The sequence below is a fragment of the Schistocerca piceifrons genome, chromosome 2 (genome assembly GCF_021461385.2).
Source record: "Schistocerca piceifrons isolate TAMUIC-IGC-003096 chromosome 2, iqSchPice1.1, whole genome shotgun sequence".
NCBI classification, from domain to species: domain Eukaryota; kingdom Metazoa; phylum Arthropoda; class Insecta; order Orthoptera; family Acrididae; genus Schistocerca; species Schistocerca piceifrons.
This window is the reverse complement of record NC_060139.1, coordinates 639383851-639401899: the sequence shown is the minus strand read 5'-3', so window position 1 is coordinate 639401899 and position 18049 is coordinate 639383851.

The window sequence follows — 18049 nt, the reverse complement described above, 5'->3', positions numbered from 1 at the left end:
TTGCTTATAGAAATAATGAAGATATGAAAAAAAGACATATATCTGATAAAGATCTTCAGTTTGCTGCAAAAGAAAGAATGTATGCAAATGATGCTTCATTTGGTGAAAAAGTTGCAGCAACAGCAGTTAGAGGAATAATGTATGGAAAATGAAAATTAGGTAGGGGAATTAATGTTGATGAAAATGGTTGAGGATTATAAATTTAAAAAATCTTTATTAAATTTTAAACTATAAAAATAAATAACTTTACAATTGATTATACTTTGCTACCTAGTGACAAAACTAAACCAAAGTCAATTAAATTAAAGTTAAGCCAATTTTAGCAGATGTTCAAAAAACAAAGAAAGTTGGTGGAAATTTGCTTGTAACATTAGCTATTCCTGTTGTTAAAAAATTATTGAATGCTTAACAAAAAAGAAAGATGGTCAAGGACTAGCACAACATGAAGGCGGATTTTTACCATCATTATTAGTTGCATTACCATAATTAGCACTAATTGGTTCTTTAGTTGGTGGATCTGCAGCAATTGCAAATGCAGTTATAAACAAAAAGAAAGCTGATAAGGAATTAGAAGAACAAAAGACATAACTTAGAAATGGAAAAGAAAGCTGGAACTACAATAAGGAAAACAAAAATGTAATTAATAAATATCCTAATGCATTAAGTAATTCTGATATAGAACAACTTACTATACAATTAAAAATTAAACATTTTCGTGGTGTATACATGATTGATGAATTACCAAATAAGCCATTTAAAATTGAATGTGGTATAGTAAATTTAGATACATCTGATAATCCTGGTACACATTGGATTTGTTATTATAAAAATAAAGATAAAAATTTGTTTTTGATGCATTTGGTGGTAATATACCAAAACAATTAGTTAACTATTTAGGAAAAAATGAACTATATTACCATACAGAAAGAATACAAAATTTTGATGAAGTAATAAGTGGTCATTTATGTTTATTCGTTTTAAAACTGTTATGTGAAAATTATAATTTTAATGATATTTTAGATATAATTAATGGACATTTTTGGAAATAAGATACATCTAATTAAACAAAATGAACAAGTAGTTAATACAACTTTGTTAAATTTAGAAAATATTGAAAATATCGAAAATAGTATTAAACAACTACAATCATCAAGAGATCCAAAGATAACTAATGCAATTAAACAATTTCATAAAGAATTTAGTGTTATTTTTAAAGTAACTAAAGGATATGTTGGTTTTAAGGGGACACAGTCGCGAGGGAACTCCCATAAGGAATCAATGCTAAAACAAGCAAATGTCAGGTACACTTTCTGAAGTAACTAATGGAGATAAAGACCTGAAACTTTTACAGTGTTCAGCTGAAACATCATTCTCAAATCACATAAAAATGGACAATGTATTTTATATATTTCATGAGTAATCATTTTTTTGTTCTTTAAGACTAAAAGTTAAAACTTTTCTAGACACCTTGGAGCTTGTAAATCTGTTCTTTTTATCACTACTGGTCTTTTTTTTATCTAATTAATCATCGTTGTATTAACAAGAGATACTGTAAGTCTGATGTCTGTAGCAGCCATAGTTTTTGAGAAAAGTGTACCAGAAGCTCAAAAAATGTAGTTTTGAGAAAAATGGTATTAAAGTTTTACATGCAAGAAAGTAATGTACAGTGTCATACAGACAGACTTTTAAAACATTCCGGGGCTATACTGGACTCAGCTTCTTGATCTTTATCTTCTTTTCTTCTTTTGTTTGATCTTCTAGCTACCCTGGCCTCCTTGGTAGCATTTCCTGCAGAAATATCAGCATAACAGATACGGTCCATGTCAATGGTTTTTAAGTCCCCTTTCAGTATTGATACCATCCTTTGTTCCCAAGAGTCTTAATACATCAGTCTTCTTTGACACACCAGAATTGAAGCACATCACTGCGTCATGAACACCAAATTTTAGTGTTTCTTTTCCAACAAAAACAGTTTTTGGTAACCTTGTCCAAATGACAGAATTCAAACTTTCATTTGGGTTATAAGTTTTTCCATGGAGAAACTTTTTCAAGAGCTCTTGTTGGCTAAGGTATCTGAAAATGGGTTTCACAGCTAGCAGTATTTTTCCGGAATTGAATGTTTGTACTTATAGGTGGAAGATGTAGCTAGGTTGTTGAATTTGCACCAACTGTCAGGTCCCCGTAGGCAAAGGTTATGTTGTGGTTCCTCATCTGTTGAAATTTTATAAAAGAATATGGCCCAGATGGTTCTCCTCATTGCTTCTATATTGTTGCAGTTATTTCTAATGGCCATACCATAATAAGTCTGGATCCTGTCTATTTCAGCCTTTGTCAGGCCCCCTTTACCACCCACCTTTTTTTCCTTACATATGTTTAGAAGTCGCGATCCCATTCTTTTCTGTACATGTCCTATACATTTCAGTTTATTAATTTTGACTCTAGGCCATAAGGTTTATCTTCTACCACTTTCTGATAATCCTTACTGTCCCTGTCCCCAAGATAGTCTGTATAGAGGATACCTCTTGACTGCACAGACCTTTTGAAAATGTTAGCAACACCAGCCACTTCCATGCCTCCACTAGAACCATCATAGTCCTTTTTGCACACATGTTGTATAGTGGGATTTTTGCTACACATGTCACACAACTTAATAATAATTTCAATATCCAGAACCTTCCCAGTACCAAAAGAATTTGGTGACACAGTGTCGTTTAGGGATGTATACACACGTTTCTGCCCACTTCCATCAAAACCAGCATAAATTTGCCTTGGGTCAGATTTCGTATCATTCAACTGAACTGCTTCTTTGGGTGCTTTCAACACTGTAGATTCACTTACCTCAGCTACAACTGGACCAATAGTCTTGTTTTAAACATCAAACTTTCTTGGAGGTGGACGAATGTTCATCATTGCACAAAGAACAGCACCTGCACTTCGCCCTTTTCCAATAGATCTAAGTGCATACACTGATCTTATATTGCTTTCATACAATCTGCTTCTTGTTACGTGGGATGACATTGTATTGGCAGTAAAGCTACATTCCAAACATGTCAAAACTAAATACCAAACAATTCCCTTGGTTTTCACCACATCTTCATGCAAAGTAATGTTTCCACCACAGTTTTTACAATTTGTGTGTTTTTCAATAAGTTCATGCAATAACCTCATGGAGATCAGAATGTTTTTGTCAGTAACAACAGAAGCACTGTTCACACCATATATTGCATTGTCATGCACTTGAGAGGCAGTAGGGAAAACGGCAGCACCTAGAAGCTTCTTGCTCGAAGCACTGACTCTCGCACTGACTTCACTTTCAATAATATTTTCTGCCCTTTGTTCGAAACTAGCAGTTTCGCGGTTTATTTTTACATATTTATTTCCACGAAACTTAGGCTTATATCCAAACTTCCTTATTCTACCCACTGTGTTATAACATTTCACAAAATCATTACTTTAGTATCACCAAAACGTAAACAACTAGGATGAAGAAACTGACAAACCATAGTTGACAATACAGACAGGATAGCAAACATCAGAATAACAATTCTCTCTTGCAACCCAAATAAGAGTATTTATATCCGTGGAACATAAATGATTGTTTTACTATAGTGAATGCTGACTACTGCACAAGACACAATAAAAATGGACTTGGCGCTAGTTACCATCCTTCATGAACAAATTAATGACTCCAAATCCAATAATCAGATTTGTGTGAAAGAAATGGAATTTTGTAGCCAAATAATTGGGGCACAGATTAAGACAAAAAAAATTCGATTTTTTTATCCTGTCTGCGACTGTGTCCCCTTTAAGGTAGAAGACTTACTAATGTAAATGACTCAATTCATGCAAAAGATGTAGTTAACAACCATTATTTCGTTAATGAACTATTAAATTTTGTTTCAAAACCAGAATACACAAGTATTTTAACGAAATTTAATAACTATGTTAATAAAGAAGACTTAAAGAAAAGAAATGGTATTATAGATGGTATTATGGCGCATAATAATAAAGAAATAAACGATATGAAAAAAATGTTATTAGTGTTTCAAATAAAATTGATTCAGTAGAAAGTTATGTTAAATCATTAGAATCTGAAATTAAAAAAAGCTTGGATAAAAAAGTAGGTAATGATCTAGAAGTATTGGAAAAATTAGATTAAGTTAAACTTTAATAATTTTTTTATCTATATAAATGGAAAATCATACTGCACATGACTATCATATTTATTGTTCAAAGTGTAAAAAGTTTACTGATACACATAATCCACATAGAGTAACAACTAAAATGATAGACAAAGAATTGAAGGTCTTTGTACAGTTTGTAAATCTAAAAAGAGCAAATTTGTTAAAAAAAATTGTAAATGGTGAAGGTCTAAATAATAATTTTCGTGAAGAAATAATTATCGAATTACATAAACCAATGAGAAAGAATTTTAAAAGAAGAAATGTTGTTTCTTTTGGTATAGACGATTTATGGCAAGCTCACTTAGTTGAAATGGATTCTGATAATGAAAAGGGAATTTCTAAAATAAACAAAGGATATAAATATCTATTGACTGTTATTGATGTCTTTTCGAAATTTGCATGGGCTGTTACTATTAAAAATAAAACAAATAAGAATGTAGTTGATTTTCAAAACATTTTTATAGATAGACGACCAATTAATTATCAAACAGATGATGGTAAAGAATTCTACAACAAAGAATTTAAGGAATTAATGGAGAAATATAACATTAATCATTACTCAACTTTTTCAAAAATAAATGAATCTGTTGTTGAACGACTGAACAGAACACTTAAAGAAAAAATGTGGAAGACATTAGCTTTACAAGGAAATTATAAAAGGATAAATTTAGTTAAAGATCTAATTGATGAATACAATAACACAAAATAATAAAAATGAAGCAAATAGAAGTAAATGAAAAAATTTGAAAATAACTAATATTGTCTCTAATGAAGCTGATGCTAAATTTAAAAAAAGGTGATAAAGTGAGAATTAGTAAACTTAAAGGTGTTTTTGAAAAAGGATATACAGCTAATTGGTCAACAGAAATATTTGACAATGAAAATGTTATTTAGTCTAATCCAGTTACATATAAATTAAAAGATATAAAAGGAAATCTTTATGAACAAGTACTACAGAAAACGAAATATCCAGATGTATACTTAGTTGAAAAAGTTTTAAAAAAGAAAGATAATATAGTTTATGTTAAATGGTTAGGTTTTGATAATTCACACAATAGTTGGGTAAATAAAGATAAAGATATTTAATAGTAGTTCAGTTTGATTAGCGACTGCTAAAGCAGTCTTCGACTGCATCAAGACTAATTATATCATGAATCAATTGTTCTTGAGTATAGTTATTCAAAATATTGAAATAGTCCATATGAGAGTCAATCCTTAAATTTCTTTCATTCTTTGATACAGATTTATTGAATTAGAATTATAGTTCAATCTTAACATTTCTTCACAATTTGGATGTCTATCTTCGATTTTATATAGTTGTTTCTGTAAATGTTTTCGTTATGTTCTAATGACATAATATCATGTTCACATTGATCATCAAATCATTTCCCTTACCTATTATTTCCGAAGCCATATGAACTGTTTCTCTTAAATTTTTGATTTGTTTTTTATCCAATTTACGTATTTCATATAAAGATTCAATTTGATATTTATAAGCATCACTCATCTCTTTTCTAATCTTATATTCACCATGTTTTCTAATTGATGGTAAAACTTCTTCATAAACCCAAACTTGAATATTTTCTGCAAAAGGCATTTTCGATTTCATAACTAGAGAATAAAGACCAGGTTCATTGATAAATTTTGTTGAATTTTGTATATATTTAGGTAGGACTATTGAAGTGCTACCGAATACTCTTATGTTTTACAGTATTTTTGTTTACATTCTCTTTAATAGCATTCCTAGGTCTAACTCATACTAACAGATTCGCCACTGGATTAGCGTAAAACCATGGATTATTTTTTCATCAATAATCATTAAAACTTGCTTATTGTTGTAAGTAAGCTTATTGTTGATGATATTTACAATTGATTTCATTTAAGAGAAATTTTTTTATTAGTTTTGCAAAAAATAATCAATATGTGAAATTTGTAGTTTGTATTTAAGATTCAATTAAATTAGAAAATTTAACTTTTTTATAAATCTAATAAAAACTATTTCTTGTAAATGGAGAACCAAAACGAAATACAATCTAAAGAAAAACAAACTTATCTACTAATTGATGTACGTGAAAAAGATTGTGATTGTCCTATTTGTTTAAGTGATGAAAATAATAATCAATTTTTTAAAACATATTGCAAACATATTTTTCATAAAGAATGTATTGATGAATGGTTAAAGGAAATAGAAAGTTGTCCACTTTGTGGAACTATTATTAAAACTAAAGTGCTAGAAAAATCTGAAATAATTGATATTAACACTGTTTGACGCTCAAGATGAAGCAGCTTATTATGGTGACTATGATGATGATGGTTATTGGTGATCATTATTTTAAAAATAATTCATTTGAATAATTTAAAATTAAAAAGATTTACTTTTTTACAATTCTAATAAATTTTTTTTATATTATTCAAGTTCAACGAGATTGTTCCCCAAAAACAAAGTTTTGTAAATATTGTGATACAGAGAAATCAATTGGTAATTTCCTTCACAAAAGTATACAAAAGATGGTTATAGAACTACATGTAGACCATTTTTAAATTAATATCATGTAGAAAATGATAATAAAAATCGAATTCCTTGCGTATGTGGAAAAAATGTTGCTAAATATTATTTTAATGAACACTTAAGACGAAATCCAAGTGAAGAACATACAAAAATGGAAAATGAAGAAAAATTTAAATGTATGATGAATAATGAAGAAGTTATAAGTGAAGAAAAAAGAAATGTAAAATTTGTCAAGTAATTAAAGATTTAAATTGTTTTTATATAAATCCATCAGATAAAGATAAGCATAATAATAACTCTAAGAAATGTACTTTAGAATATATAAGGAATAAGAAAGCTTTAACTTCAAATAAGAATACTTTATGATAAATTAGCTATCGATCTATTAAATAATTATCATTTTATTAAAAAAATAATTTTTACAAATCTAATTAATTTTTTGTATTAAAAAGATTGTCAAACTAATTGATTCTTAAATTAAATAATAAACTACTCATATAAAAACTTATTGATTAAACTAAATAATAAACAAATTATTTAAAAACTACTTGTTTGTTAAACTAAATAATATACTCATTCAGTTTTCGTAATTTTTTATTAAATAATCATCCTTATCAATCTATTAAATAATTATCATTTTATTAAAAAATATTTTTTGCTAATCTAATATATTTTTTGAAATAAATAGAAGAGCAAAATGGAAAGTACCATTGCTGCTCAACTAGAACAACTTTCTAATCAACTACAACAATTTCTTGTTGTAAGACTTCAAGAATTTTTTAGAATAAATGCTTTATGAGGACATTCAAATTTATGTAAAACTGTTTTAATTAGATTTATTATTAGTAATCGTTAAAGTATTATTAGCAATAATCCTAATATTTTTAGAAATAATATATCCGAAAATAATACAAATTTTGCTCAAAATAATACATCTGTTAAATGATACAAATAATGTTGCTGCAGTAAGTAAAAATTATGTTACAGAAGTAAGTAATAATTATAAAAATGTTGTTAATATTTATATACCTGAACATAGTTCTAAGACTCTGACAGCTGTCACTAAAGAAGTAAATGATAATCATGCAAATATTAAAAATAATAAAGCTGAATTTAGTGAAAATCTTTGGACAAAGTTACCATATTATGATATTTATGTTGTTTTCCTCACTAAAGAAGATAAACCACGAAAAGGAATATTTCCATTTTCTACAAATATATTTGTAAAACCAAAAGATAGAAAAACAATTAATGGTTACTTAGTTGAAAAGGCATTTGGAAACAGATTACAAACTTTAAATTTAGAAAATAATACAGATGTACTTGCTCCTAATCATTTCTTAAATGCTGCAAAAACAAATTTTTTTTAAAATCTTAAAGACTATTTGAAAGTAAATCACGGTGTAAAGATAAATTTTAATTTATATTGTGAATATAAACAAATGAAAAAGTTCATGAATTTGGACAACAAACACCAAACTATACTATTTTACCAGAAAAAGGTTTTAATAAAAAATTGAAATATGGTAAAAGAGATATTTTAGAAAATATATTTAATCTTCAAGCACAGGGATCTGGATGGTCATTAAATAGAATAATTGGCTTACAATTAGCAATTAATTAATATGTTCCATTAAGAGGGTCACCTTATATGGAGTTACCAGATAAAATTAAAAATAAGAAAGCATTTGTTAATGTAAAAAATAATGATCAAAAGTGTTTTCTGTGGGTTATAAAATCAGCTTTGTTTCCTGTAGATGATCATTCTGTTAGATTTTTTTTTTTGGTCATCAGTCTACTGACTGGTTTGATGCGGCCCGCCACGAATTCCTTTCCTGTGCTAACCTCTTCATCTCAGAGTAGCACTTGCAACCTACGTCCTCAATTATTTGCTTGATGTATTCCAATCTCTGTCTTCCTCTACAGTTTTTGCCCTCTACAGCTCCCTCAAGTACCATGGAAGTCATTCCCTCATGTCTTAGCAGATGTCCTATCATTCTGTCCCTTCTCCTTATCAGTGTTTTCCACATATTCCTTTCCTCTCCGATTCTGCTTAGAACCTCCTCATTCCTTACCTTATCAGTCCACCTAATTTTCAACATTCGTCTATAGCACCACATCTCAAATGCTTAGATTCTCTTCTGTTCCGATTTTCCCACAGTCCATGTTTCACTACCATACAATGCTGTACTCCAGACGTACATCCTCAGAAATTTCTTCCTCAAATTAAGGCCGGTATTTGATATTAGTAGACTTCTCTTGCCGAGAAATGTCTTCCTTGCTATAGCGAGTCTGCTTTTAATGTCCTCCTTGCTCTGTCAGTCATTGGTTATTTTACTGCCTAGGTAGCAGAATTCCTTAATTTGATTGACTTCGTGACCATCAATCCTGATGTTAAGTTTTTCGCTGTTCTCATTTCTACCACTTCTCATTACCTTCGGCTTTCTCCAATTTACTCTCGAACCATACTGTGTACTCATTAGACTGTTCATTCCGTTCAGCAGATCATTTAATTCTTCTTCACTTTCACCCAGGATAGTAATGTCATCAGTGAACCGTATCATTGTTATCCTATCACCTTGTATTTTATTCCACTCCTGAACCTTTCTTTTATTTCCATCACTGCTTCCTCGATGTACAGATTGAAGAGTAAGGGCGAAACGCTACAGCCTTGTCTTACACCCTTCTTAATACGAGCACTTCATTCTTGATCGTCCACTCTTATTATTCCCTCTTGGTTGTTGTACATATTGTATATGACCCGTCTCTCCCTATAGCTAACCCCTACTTTTTCAGAATCTCGAACAGCTTGCACCATTTTATATTGTCGAACACTTGTTCCAGGTCGACAAATCATATGAAAGTGTCTTGATTTCTCTTTAGCCTTGCTTCCATTATTAGCTGTAACGTCTGAATTGCCTCTCTCGTCCCTTTACTTTTCCTAAAGCCAAACTGATCGTCACCTAGTGCATTCTCAATTTTCTTTTCCATTCTTCTGTGTATTATTCATGTAAGCAGCTTCGATGCATGAGCTGTTAAGCTGATTGTGCGATAATTCTCGCACCTGTCAGCTCTTCCCATCTTCGGAATTGTGTGGATGATGCTTTGCCGAAAGTCAGATGGTATGTCGCCAGACACATATAGTCTACACACCAACGTGAATAGTCGTTTTGTTGCCACTTCCCCCAATGATTTTAGAAATTCTGATGGAATGTTATCTATCCCTTCTGCCTTATTTGACTGTAAGTCCTCCAAAGCTCTTTTAAAATTCGATTCTAATACTGGATCCTCTATCTCTTCTAATTCGACTCCTGCTTCTTCTTCTGTCACACCAGACAAATCTTCACCCTCATAGAGGCTTTCAATGTGTTCTTTCCACCTATCTGCTCTCTCCTCTGCATTTAACAGTGGAATTCCCATTGCACTCTTAATGTTACCACTGTTGCTTTTAACGTCACCAAAGTTTGTTTTGACTTTCCTGTATGCTGAGTCTGTCCTTCCGACAATCATATGTTTTACGATGTCTTCACATTTTTCCTGCAGCCATTTCGTCTTAGCTTCCCTGCACTTCCTATTTATTTCATTCCTCAGCGACTTGTATTTCTGTATTCCTGATTTTCCCGGAACATGTTTGTACTTCCTCCTTTCATCAATCAACTGATGTATTTCTTCTGTTACCCATGGTTTCTTCGCAGCTACCTTCTTTGTACCTATGTTTTCCTTCCCAACTTCTGTGATGGCCCTTTTTAGAGATGTCCATTCCTCTTCAACTGTACTGCCTACTGCGCTATTCCTTATTGCTGTATCTATGGCGTTAGAGAACTTCAAACGTATCTTGTCATTCCTTAGTACTTCTGTATCCCACTTCTTTGCGTATTGATTCTTCCTGACTAATGTCTTGAACTTCAGCCTACTCTTCATCACTACTACATTGTGATCTGAGTCTATATCTGCTCCTGGGTACGCCTTACAATCCAGTATCTGATATCGGAATCTCTGTCTGACCATGATGTAATCTAATTGAAATCTTCCCGTATCTCCCGGCCTTTTCCAAGTATATATCCTCCTCTTGTGATTCTTGAACAGGGTATTCGCTATTACTAGCTGAAACTAGTTACAGAACTCAATTAGTCTTTCTCCTCTTTCATTCCTTGTCCCAAGCCCATATTCTCCTGTACCCTTTTCTTCTACTCCTTCCCCTAAAACTGCATTCCAGTCCCCCATGACTATTAGATTTTCGTCCCCCTTTACATACTGCATTACCCTTTCAATATCCTCATATGGTTGCTCTATCTGCTCATCTTCAGCTTGCGACATCAGCATGTATACCTGAACTATCATTGTCAGTGTTGGTCTGCTGTCGATTCTGATTAGAACAACCCGGTCACTGAACTGTTCACAGTAACACACCCTCTGCCCTACCTTCCTATTCATAACGACCCCTACACCTGTTATACCATTTTCTGTTCCTGTTGATATTACCCGATACTCATATGACCAGAAATCCTTGTTTTCCTTCCACTTCACTTCACTGACCCCTACTATATTTAGATTGAGCCTTTGCATTTCCCTTTTCAGATTTTCTAGTTTCCCTACCACGTTCAAGCTTCTGACATTCCATGCCCCGACTTGTAAAATGTTATCCTTTCATTGATTATTCAGTCTTTTTCTCATGGTAACCTCCCCCTTGGCAGTCCCCTCCCGGAGATCCGAATGGGGGACTATTCCGGAATCTTTTGCCAATGGAGAGATCATCATGACACTTCTTCAATTACAGGCCACATGTCCTGTGGATACACGTTACATGTCTTTAATGCAGTGGTTTCCATTGCCTTCTGCATCCTCATGTCATTGATCATTGCTGATTCTTCCACCTTTAGGGGCAATTTCCCACCCCTCGGACAAGAGAGTGCCCTGAACCTCTATCCGCTCCTCTGTCCTCTTTGACCAGGCCGTTGGCAGAATGAAGCTGACTTCTTATGCCGGAAGTCTTTGGCCGCCAATGCTGATTATTTATAAAAATTTAGGCACTGGCGGGGATCGAACCCACGACCGAAGACGTTTTGATTATGAATCAAAGACGCTACCCCTAGACCACGGGTACAAATCTTTTAGATTAACAAAATATAAAAAGGTTGGTCTTGATCTTGATAAAAAACCTGAAAATATTGAATTTCCTGTACTACTTGTTCATATTGCAAAAACAGAAAAAATAATTGATGTCCTATTAATGTTCATGCATTTTATGATGAAGATGAAAATTATCAAATGTATCCATTAAAAATAACAAGATCTATAAAAGAAAAACATGTAAATCTACTTTATTTTAAGAAAGATAATAATTCACATTATTGTTATACAAAAAATTTATTTAGACTTGTATCAAGTCAAATTACCAAACATGAAACAATAAAATTTATTTGTTATTTATGTTTCTACAATTTAATAGTAAAGAAAAATTAGATAATCATACAACAAACTGTTTAACTAATAAACCATTAAAAGTTGAAGTGCCAGGTGAAGGAGAAGGTGTATATTTTAAAAAGTTATCAATTTACACAAAAAGTACCATTTGTTATTTATGCTGATTTTGAAAGTTTACTTCTGAAAATGGATAATAGTGAACCAAATCCAGAAACACAATATACAATGAAATATCAAATACATGAACCAGTTGGATTTTGTTATTATGTTAAATATGTATATGGAAATTATAAACATCGTGTTGTTTATAGAGGAACAAATTGTCTTAAAAAATATTTAGAATGTATAAAACAAGAAGTTGAAGAAATTGGAAGAATTTAATCTGAAATTGAAGAAATGAAACCACTTACACTTGATGAATACGAAATGTTTCCTAAATCTACAATTTGTACACTATGTAAATGTTGTTATACAAAAATGTTTAAAAAAGTACATCATCATGATCATTTAACTGGAATACATATTGCTCCATTATGTAATAATTGTAATTTAAAACTAAAACAACCTGATTTTCTACCTATTTATTTACATATTTATTTGGTTATGGTTCACATTTTTTTGTAAAAGAACTTGGTTATTATGATAAAGAAATAGAACTAATACCAAATAATGAAAATAAATTTATTAGTTTTGGTAAACATACAAAAAATTAAAAATGAGATTTGTTGATACATTTAGATTTATGGCTTCTTCACTTTATAAACTTTCATCAAATTTAAACAAAAATCAATTAAAAATATTAAAAAGTATGTTTCTCCTGAATTGTTTAACTTAGTAATTAGAAAAGGTGTTCAATATGATTACATGGATTCTTGGAAGAAATGTGAAGAAACACAATTACCAACAAAAGATTAATTTTATAGTGAATTAAATGATTGTGACATAAGTGATGAAGATTATGAACATGCAAAATTAGTTTGGGAAAAATTTAATATTAAAAATCTTGGTGAATATCAAGATTTATATCTTAAAACTTATGTATTATTGTTAAGTGATGTTTTGACAATTTTAGAAAAACATGTATAAATCATATAATTTAGATCCATCTTTGTATTTTACTGCACCAGGTTTATCTTGGGATGCAACGTAAAAAATTACTAATAAAAAACTTGAATTATTTTATGACTATGATATGCTTCTAATGGTTGAAAAAGGAATAAGAGGTGGAATTTCACAATGTTGTAAAAGATGTGTAAAAGCAAATATTAAATGTTTAAAAGATTATAATAATAAAGAAGTATCAAATTATATAATGTATCTAGATGCAAATAATTTATATGGTTATGCTATGAACCAAATAATTTTAATTCTCCAAAAATAAGTGAAATGTCAAACAATAGTCAAGATGGGTATATATTTGAAGTAGATCTACAATATCCAAAAGAATTACATGATTTACGTAAAGATTTACCGCTAGCTCCTGAATCAGAACTTGTTCCAGGTACAAATGAAAGTAAATAAATAACTACTTTAGATAAAAAAACATAAGTATCGAGTATGTTATAGAAATCTTAAACAATATTTATCTTTGGGAATGAAACTTTCAAAAATACATAAAATGTTAAAATTTATACAATCTAATTGGTTAAAGAAGTATATAGATCTAAACACACAGTTAAGAACAAAAGCCACAAATGATTTTGAAAAATATTTCTATAAATTAATGAATAATTCTGTATTTGGTAAGACAATGGAAAATATAGGACATAGACAAGATATTAAATTTGTTTCAGATAGTAAAGTATGTGACAAACTTGTAGCTAAGCCAAACTTTAAACACAGAACAATATTTACTGAAAATCTATCTGCTATTCATATGAATAAAACTAAAATAATATTTAATAGACCCATTTATGTTGGATTAATTATATTTATTTATTTTATTTATTTAAGCATTTATTTTACCTGGCAAGATTAGGGCCTTCAGGCCCTCTCTTACACCTAACCAGGCATACTCAGATTCAACAAATTCAGTTTCTACAGAACATTAAGGACAAATAACATGTTATACAGTATAATGTTAAAGAAAAAAATAGAAATTATAAAAGTAGTACAATGATAATTATAACAAACAAAAAATAATTATAACAATCAGGAATAATAATAATAATAATAATGACTATGTATATGAAAGTAAACACATTTTTCTTTTATGAATGTCAGTCCTATTGCTAGTTGGGAATTTTCTCGTTATATTCTTGCAGCTTGTGAGTTATTCGCATCAAGCAGAGACGTAAGACGATGGGATGGGGTGAAAGAGATATAGAAGAGGTAGATAGGTTAGAGGAAGAGAAATAGAATGGTAAAATTCGAAGCTATGAAGGAGAGGAGAAAGAAAAAGATGAGAGGGGCACAACAATGGTGGCTATACCGTCCCTAATATGTAAGTCTTGAGTTCCCTCTTGAATGTTGAGTGGTTCTGGATAAGACGCAGATCACAGGGGAGTGCGTTCCATAGTCGTATGGCTGAGATTGAGAATGACATGGAGAAAGATTTTGTGTTATGTAAAGGTACAGCCAAGATGCTAGACGTATCTGATCTGGTATTGCGGTTGTGGAATGATGATAGGTGTTTAGTGTGAGAAGATAAGTATTGGGGGCACCAATGGCTAAGAAATCGATGAAGTAAGCACATCCTGTGGAGATTGCGTGCCTTATGTGGGCGTATCCAACCTAGCTGGGAGTATGAAGGACTGATATGATCATACAACCATAAATTGCATACATATCTAATGCAAGCATTCATCACTAGCTCGAGGCATCTCGAATTTTCACTATTTGTGCCGTGTTGAACTACATCACAGTAGCAAAGATTAGGCAAGACTAGTGTTTGGACTAATTTTTGTTTAACATGGGTGGGAAATATTTTTCTAAATTTTTGAATTGCATGTAGGGAGGAGAGCGATTTCCAGCAAGCTGTGACTGTTTGTTCTTCCCAGTTTAGATGTTCATCCAAGATTATTCCAAGGTCTTTTACTGTTTTTTGGTATGGCAGTTGGGTACCATTGAGGAGTATTTGAGGGACTGTTTCGCGAAAGTACCGACTGATTAACTTTGGATGAGATATAAGTATGACCTGGGATTTCTTGGGGTTTAGTTTCAGACCTAGGTTCTGTGCCCATCAAGAAACAGGGCAAAGATCTGTGTTCATACTCGCTACTGCGTCAGCAATGTTCTTGGGGCTTGCACTTATGTACAGTTGGATGTCGTCGGCATATAGATGGTAGTTGCAGGAGTGAATCACTGAAGAAATATCATTAATGTACAGTGAGAAGAGTAATGGACCAAGGACGGAGCCTTGGGGAACTCCAGAGTGCACGTTTTTCCATGATGACTTTTTCGACCCACAAATGACTTGTTGACTTCTGGTTTTGAGGTAGCTGTCGAACCAGTGTATTGCGCTGTTTGAGAAATTCAGTTTCTTCATTTTAATTAGTAATATATCAAAGTCAACATCAAAAGACTTGCTAAGTCAAGCAGTGTTAGGATGGTAGCTTCACGTCTGTCCATAGAATGTTTAATGTCATCAGTTACTTTGATTAATGCAGTTGCTGTACTATGGTGCTTTCGAAAGCCTGACTGATATTTGTTGTGGATGTTATGAGTTTTGAGGTAATCCGACAGCTGTTCATGGACGATGTATTCTAGGGCTTTAGATATTGCAGGAAGTATGCTGCTCGGCCTGTAGTCACCTGGCGACTTAGGGTTGTCAGTCTTGGGTATAGGTTGAATTAAACTTTGCTTCCTCTCAGTAGGATATGTACTACTGACAAGAGACAGGTTGAAGATGTCTGTGATAACTGGAGTAATAGTGTTTACGACGTTCTTAATCATGCCAATGCTCACTCCATCATTTCCTACTGCCTCGGAAGAGATTCTCATAATTGCCTTGTGTACTGTGCCGGTAGTGACATGTTTTAGGAAAAACTTGTCTCTCGAGAGATTGATATCTTGGGGCTGGTAATTTGTCGCTGCGTGGCAGTTTACAGCTGTTGAGAAGAAATCGTTTAATTCTTCTGCAGACGCTTAATAAAGAGCGTCAGATCTTCGCTTCCCTATACTGAAACTGCGCAGCTTTTTCCACAGTGCAGCAGGTTTTGATATGCCGCATAGGACAGAGCAGGCATGTCTGATTTTGGCATTCCTTACGCTTTGCTTGGTTCTATTTCGGAGTTTCCTATAAGCTTCGTACGCCTTGGGAGTTGGGTTACGCTTGAAGGCCCTATGTGCAGCATCACGTTTATTCATTAACTGGCGTAATGCAGTGGTGAGCCACGGAGTGGGAGCTCTCTTTACCTTGACAGTGCGTTGAGGAGCATGTTTATCATACAGTGCAATAATTTTGCGACATAATTCCCGAATTTTTCCGTCTAAAGTCGGTTCATTGCTTATATCATGCCAAGGGATGTCTGAGCAATCCTTTTGAAGAGCGTCATGGTTAACATTTTTTAGGTTTCTGTAGGTTACCAGGTGAGATTTTTCTTTGGTAGTATGTACTGAGTAATTTAAGAATATCACGTCATGAGCAGAGAGTCCTGGAGCGGATGTCTGATTGGCGCGAATTATTTTATCTGGTGGCTTTGTTGCTATTATATCTATGAGTGTATGGCTGTGTGGCGTGTGATGAGTTGGGTCCAGCAGTCTTAAACTCATATCACTGGAGTGGAACAGTCTCCTTAGTTTTTCTGCAGAGGGAGATTTCAACTGTAAGTCGATGTTTGTGTCGCCCATAATGATTATATGTTCATACAGTGTCACGATCGAGGACAGGGCAGACTGAATGGAGGACATAGCACCAACGTTTAGAGGTTTATAGATTACTCCACTTAGCAGTTTCTGATTTGATGTATTTATTTCGAAAAACAAGAACTCTGCATCTCCTTCGCCCTTTGCATCCAATGTGCATAGTATAGTAGGTCTCAGATCAGAGCGAACATAGGCACCCACACCACCCCCGCGTCGTATTTCACGATCTGCCCTTAGGAGAGAGTAACCAGTGATTCGGATGGCGTCGGAAGAAATGTTTGGTTTCAACCAAGTTTCAGAGACGATGATAATATGGAACAGCGATTGGCAGAACAGGTCACAGAACTCGTCGAAATGAGCCGTTAGCGACTGAGCGTTCGCGTGGGCTACAAAGAGCCCGCCGCCGGAACCGGTCCGTCCCATTGTGGCCGCCTGTAGGACCAAGCGCGCTCCGTCTACCTGCTGGCCGGAAGAGGGACAAAAGCTAGATTTTGCGGGAGAAGACATATTTACAGGTGTGTCCAAGGTCGTGACTGACTCAAGCGTCTGTGGGCTAAAGGTGAAAGACAAGCTGGAGGTATCGGAGAAGGGAGCGAAAAGAAAGATGGAAAGTGGCAGTAGTGGTTACGAAAAAGATAATAGTAGTAGCAGCGGTAGTGACGAGGATGAAAATAACAAATATAGAAAGGCGGTTTTAAGGAGATTCCTGTTAATGGAGAATGTTAATTCCCATTTGACTGACAATATGAATATACATGAGCACTTATGATAGACAAATAAAGAAGCAATATTTATGTGAAACAATTGACTGATTTTAAATAGAGTACTTATGGTACATATAGAAATAACGAAGCAATATTTACGTAAAAAAATGAAAAGATAGAATAAAAATTAACTTATATTAGACAGAGTACAATATGAGACTTTGTGTCTCGCGAGATTTCGCTCAGTCTTTCAGTTCGGACATGTTCGTCACCGTTTTCCTCCCTCCTTCCGTCTTGACTACGATCCTGCCATCCTGGGTCCATACATTTTGAAGGCCGAACTGTGTGATCGCAGTGTTCAAAACTTTTAGTCTTTCGCGCATCAGATCTTCCCTCAGGGTAACCCCACTCTTGGCGAGTTT